The following is a 6,000-nucleotide window of genomic DNA, read 5'->3' on the forward strand; positions in this document are numbered from 1 at the left end:
AAAATAATTAAAAAAAATCATATACATGAATGGAATAGTAAAACACAATAGCCTAAACTGAAAATGTTAACATCTTTCTTTTAAGGCTTAATGTAAAATTTGGCTACTAACATTTACATGTTTTGTCAAAATGACCCTAATTGTATTTTTAAGTTTTTTTTTGTCATCAACCTTTGTTTTTTTTTTCAATCTGTTCAAGGTTTTAAATTTTCTTTTTTTTTTTCAAAAGTTACATTTGTTTATTGAGAAATTTTTCTACTGAGTTAACTTTTTTTTAGATAATTACGTTTATTTTCTTTAACTTAAGAGTTGTTTTTTAATTTAAAGAATTATTTATTTATTTTATTATTTTCCACATGTAATTATCTTATTGGGTTATCTAAGTAATAAATTACATCTTATTAAAAATATTCCACATATGAAATTTCACATCATCCCCGTTAATTTTTTTGATGGTACTTTCATTAAATATGTTAGAAAAAACAGATTGAAAAAAACGAACAAAGGTTGATGGTCAAAAAAGGCTAAAAAATACAATTAGGGCCATTTTGACAAAACATGCAAACATTAGTGGCCAAATTTGTCGTTAAGCTTTGTTAAATAAGTGATCTTTAAACAAATAATGCCGTTATTTTTTAATTTATTATTAAATTATTTACCTAATTTGCTAATGTGTTATTGTAACACTCCTTACCCGTATTCGACACCAAAACAGGGTACGAAGCATTACCAGACTTGAATATAATCAAACATACAAAACCGAGACATACATTTGCATCCAAATTTAAAACTTTTTGAAATCGAGCATAAAGTCCCTAACACGAGCCTACGAGGCCTAAAACATGCATTGGAAGTAGTTCGGGACTAAACCGAGAACTTTGGAAAATTTCAAAATACTTAGAAAATTTTTCATGTTTTAAGAGCCACACGCCCATGTAGCTTGGGATACGCCCGTGTGGGCAGGCCATGTGGTCGATTTAATTTCATAATTTTTTTCATAAAATAAGTGCAGACTTCACACCCCCAGGGCACACGCCTGTACCTGAGGCTGTGTCATCCACACGGCTGAGACACATGCCTGTATGCTCAACACTTAGCATTCTGTTTTGCAACAATTAAGGTATAGGGGACACACGACTGGATCACATGCCCATAGGGTGAGCCGTGTGTCACACAAGGCCTAGACACGCACCCGTGTGGACAAAAATAAGGCTATTTTCCAAGCCATATGGTCACCCTTCCATGCAAAAACCTACACAACAAAACATAGCACCATTCCAAGTACATATGTTCAGCCAATTTAGCCAAAATCAAGATATTCACACATCATTTACATGTTACCATTTCACACATACAACATCACATACTTATCAACTTCAATCATGCATACGTCTACATCTATGGAAACATCATCATATGTATATCTACTTAAACCAATATTAGCCAATACCATATGGCCATTTACAAAATGAATTATCAACCAATATAGGCCAACACATTAGGGCAAATCAATTATGACACATAACAAAACGACCAAGTCCCTATACATGCCATAACTCAAAATGTTAAAATCATTGGTACCCAAAATGTTAAGTTGATAGTGTGAATGAATCTCCGATAGTCTTCGATCCCCGAGCTGGCTTGGTGACACTATAAAATAAGGGAAAAGAAAGGAAGTAAGCTTTAAAGCTTAGTAAGTTCTTTTGCAAATAATAAGCATTATAAACTCAAATTTATCATGCAATTAACATGAAGTGAATTAACATATATGTCATTATAAATCTTATAGTCCAATTGGCATGGATATTATTATAACCTTAGTATCATGACTTGCACAATCATAACCTTACCGAGGGATTCATCACATATCAAGCTCATTAAGCATAAGTTTTACGTATATACCTGTACCATCTTGCAACATACCATGGTCTTACGCAACATTAACATTTCCGTTACGATTCTCGTTGAACCACTTGGAATACTAAAGGATACTCGGGAAATCTCACACATAGTACTATACCAATGCCATATCCCAAATATGGTCTTACATGGGATCTCATATCGATGCCAATAGCCCAGATATGGTCTTATATGAAGTCTCATATCGATGCCGTATCCCAGATATGGTCTTACACGTAATCTCAAATAACCCTAATGTCATGACATTTGTATCCTATCTATTCCTAAGGTTCAATCGGGATTTCTCTCTTGTCGAACTTTTTCGATTACATCCAATGAGCCAATCATAATTCATAAAATATTAAAGCAATTAAAGCATAAATAATAATGCATTATTTACATACGAACTTACCTCGGAACAAAAATAGTGGAAATGGACCTAATCGTCAAAGACTTTGTTTTTTCCCCGATCTAGGTCCAAACCTCATTTCTCTTGATCTATAATAGCAAATTTAACTCATTTATTAACCATATTACTCAATTTAGTCCAAATATCACACTATGGAAAAATTACATTTTTGCCCCTAAACTTTGTCATATTTACATTTTGCTCTCTAGGCTCGTAAAATGAAATCTATTCAATTTCATCAAGACCCAAGCCTAGCCGAACCCTATACCTACTCATATTAGCCCACATTTTTCATCAAATCACATACATTTTATAACTTTTTACAAATAGGTACTTTTATGTATTTCCATCAAAAATCACTTAGTAAATGTTGTTTATTATTACATACCAAACTTTCATTTTCTACCATAAAACATCAAAACACAAGCATATCATACATGGGTAAAATTTTAAACATGAACCCTACTTCAAAACAATGGTAGAAATAGAAAGATCGAGTGAATACGACTTCAAAAACATATAGAGCATTAAAAACGGGGCTAGGCTGTACTTACAATCAAGCTTGAAAGATGATAAAACCCTAGCTATGGCATTCTTCCAATTTTTGGCTAAGGTTGAAGAAAGATGAGCAAATTTTGGTTTTATTTTCCCTTTTTATTCTTTTATTAACCAAATAACCAAAATGCCCTTTTTCCAAATCACTAAAATTCTCTTATCTCATATCCATTTTTGTCCACTGACTTAACAAATGGTCTAATTATCATATAAGGACCTCTAATTTAAAATCTCATAGCAATTGGACACCTTTAATATGTAGAACTCAACTTTTACACTTATTATAATTTAGTCCTTTTGACTAAATTGAGTGCTCAAACGTCAAAATTTTCGAATGAAATTTTCACAAAATCATTCCGTAAAATTGTAGACCATGAAAATGTAATGAAAAAATTTTCTACGTCGGATTCGTGGTCCCGAAACCACTGTTCCGACTAGGCCCAAAATCAGGTTGTTACAACTCTCCCCCCTTTAGGGATTTTCATTCCTGAAAATCTTACCAGAGAATAGCTTTGGGTACTTTTTTCTCATAGCCTCCTCGGGTTCCCCTGTAGCCTCTTCGACCCCATGTTGTTGCCATAAAACGTTCACTAGGGCTATACTTTTATTTTTCAATTGTTTAACTTCCCGAGCTAAAATCTTAATTGGTTCTTCACCATACGTCATATCTGGTAGAATCTCAATCTCTGATGGACAAATCACATGTGAAGGATCGGAACGATATCGTCGCAACATCGACACATGAAACACATTATGAATTCTTTCCAACTCTGTCGGTAAAGCTAACCAATATGCCACTAGCCCTATTCTTTCAATAACTTCATACGGCCCAATGAAACGTGGACTTAACTTGCCTTTACGACCAAATCTAAAGATTTTCTTCCACGGTGATACTTTCAAAAATACTTTATCACCAACTTGAAACTAAGTTTGTTTTCTTTTCAAATCCACGTCTGACTTTTGTCGATCTGAAGCGGCTTTTTAGCAATCACGGATTACCTTTACTTTTTCTTCCATTTCTCTAACCAAATCAACCCCGTGAATCTGTTTCTCACTAAGTTCAGTCCAATATAAAAGGTGTCTAGCACTTGTGGCCATACAATGCCTTATAAGGTGCCATTTTAATACTCGACTGAAAGCTGTTGTTATAAGCAAATTCGACCAATGGTAGATATTTTTCCCAACTACCCTCGAGTTTCAGAACATAACATCGGAGCATATCTTCAAGGACTTGAATCCTTCTTTTGGACTGACCATCAGTTTGCGGATGAAAAGCAGTACTAAAGTTCAGCTTCGTACCTAAAGCTTTTCGCAACTTCTCCAAAAATTGCGAAGTAAACCTTGGATATCTATCCGAAATAATAGAAATAGGCACCCTGTGCAATCTTACAATCTCAGCAATGTACAGTTCAGCTAGTTTATCAAGCGAGTAATCAATATGTACTGGTATAAAATGAGCCGATTTCGTCAATTTATCAACCACAACCCATACGACATCTTTTTTTTTGAGTCAAAGGCAAACCCGTTACAAAATCTATCGTAATCCTATTCCATTTCCACTCGGGTACCACCACTGGCTGAAGTAAACCCGAAGGCACTTGGTGTTCTGCTTTCACTTGTTGACAAATCAAACATTTCGAAACAAACTCTGAAATATCCCGTTTCATACCAGACCACCAATACAATTTCTTCAAATCATTATACATTTTCGTACTTCCCGGATCATAGATAGACAACCATTATGCACTTCATGAAGAATTTTCTGAATAAGTTCATCATTTTTCGGCACACAAATTCTACCTCGGAACATCAAACAATCGTTGGATCCGGTATGAAAATCTGAATCACTAACCGATTCACAATGAACTCTCTTGGCTTGCAAATTACTGTCACATTTTTTAGCTTCACAAATTTGTTGGAGAAACAACGGTCTAACCCTCAACTTGGCTAGAATCGAACAATTTTTGGACAACGTCAACCATGTATTCATCGCTTTAAAAGCAAACAAAGACTTTCTACTCAACGTATCTGCGACTACATTTGCCTTACCCAGGTGATAGACAATCACTAGCTCATAATCTTTCAGTAACTCGAGCCATCTTTGTTGTCGCAAGTTTAAATCTTTTTGAGTAATCAAGTACTTTACACTCTTATGATCAGAAAAGACATGACATTTCTCACCGTACAAATGATGTCTCCAAATTTTTAAAGCAAACACAATGGTGGCTAACTCCAAATCATGTGTTGGATAAATTTTCTCATGCGGTTTCAACTGTCTCGAGGCATAGGCTATCACTTTTCCCTCATACATCAACACACATCCTAATCCATTCAGTGACACGTTGGTATAAATCACAAACTCTTTTCCCGGTTTAGGTTGCATTAAAACTGGTGCCTCAGTCAATAGTTGTAACACCCCAAACCTGAAACCGTCGCTAGAGTCGAGCACGAGGTGTTAACGGACTTAATTCATTAATTAAACAGCTCAAACAATTTATTTTAGAACTTCCAGACAAGCTGGCTAACTGCATCACAGTAGCTTAAAAATTTATATCTCGAGTTACAAAACTCAAAATCCAATTCCATAACTTTTGCCTGAAACTAGACTCATATATCTATCAACTAAATTTTTTCTAGAATTTTTGGTTGGTCCAACTAGTACAGTTTATTAGTTAAAGTCTCCTCTATTTTAGGGTTTGACTACTCTGACCCCTGTGTATTACGATTAAATATATCCCTATAAAGAGTTTCAATTATTATTCCGTTTATTTCTCATAAAACTAGACTCAATAAGGAATTTGTACATGTAAAGCATGACTTCTAATTATCTTTGTACAATTTTTGGTGAATTTCCAAATTCAAAACAGGGGATCCAGAAATTGCTCTGGCCCTGTTTCACAAAAATTTAAATATCTCATAAAATATCACTCATATACTTGTTTGCTCCATCCATATGAAAATAGACTCATCAAGCTTTAATTCTGTATCTCATTCACTATCTAAATTCATTTCTACTATTTTTAGTGATTTTCCAAATTCACGTCATTATTGCTGTCCGATACTGTTTTAAAGCTAATTTCACCTTTTTCATGATTTCCATAGAATAACTAGCATTTGGGCATACATAAAACCAAACA

The sequence above is a fragment of the Gossypium hirsutum genome, chromosome A02, assembly GCF_007990345.1.
Source record: "Gossypium hirsutum isolate 1008001.06 chromosome A02, Gossypium_hirsutum_v2.1, whole genome shotgun sequence".
Lineage (NCBI taxonomy): Eukaryota > Viridiplantae > Streptophyta > Magnoliopsida > Malvales > Malvaceae > Gossypium > Gossypium hirsutum.